A 531-nucleotide genomic window follows, 5' to 3' on the forward strand; every position below is an offset into this window, starting at 1 on the left:
TGTGAGTTCGAGGCCAGCCTGGTCTACCAAGGGAGTTCCAGGACAGGCTCCAAAGCTACAGAGAAACCCTGTCTTGAAAAAACAAAAAAACAAAACAACAAAAAAGAATACAGTGTCCGTGTAATTATTTCAGGTAAAGCTAGCTGGGTGGTGGGACACAGCCCACCGCTCCTATTACTACAGAATGGCGCCCAGACGTGTGGACAACTGAATCCACTGAAAGCCTGAGAAAGCTTGGAAAAGAGTAAAGCATGTTTTCTTTGTAGCTGCAATTTCTCGGTTCTACTCTGCTCTCTGCAAGTGCTCTCATCTAAGAGAGGCTTCTTGACTCAGCTTTAGCTGCAATGAGAGAGGCTTCCTGACTCAGCTTTAGCTGCAAAAACCTGCAGCTCTTAAGAGGTCCGGTCACAAAAAACTTAAATGGTCTTGATAAAATCCGACTGAATGCTTGTTTTCAGCAGTAGCAGGAAAAAAACCTGTGTTGTTTTAAAATGCCGGCTTTCTGGGCCGTCCTGCCAGGGCAAACTCTGA

Source organism: Microtus ochrogaster, chromosome 21, assembly GCF_000317375.1.
Source record: "Microtus ochrogaster isolate Prairie Vole_2 chromosome 21, MicOch1.0, whole genome shotgun sequence".
Lineage (NCBI taxonomy): Eukaryota > Metazoa > Chordata > Mammalia > Rodentia > Cricetidae > Microtus > Microtus ochrogaster.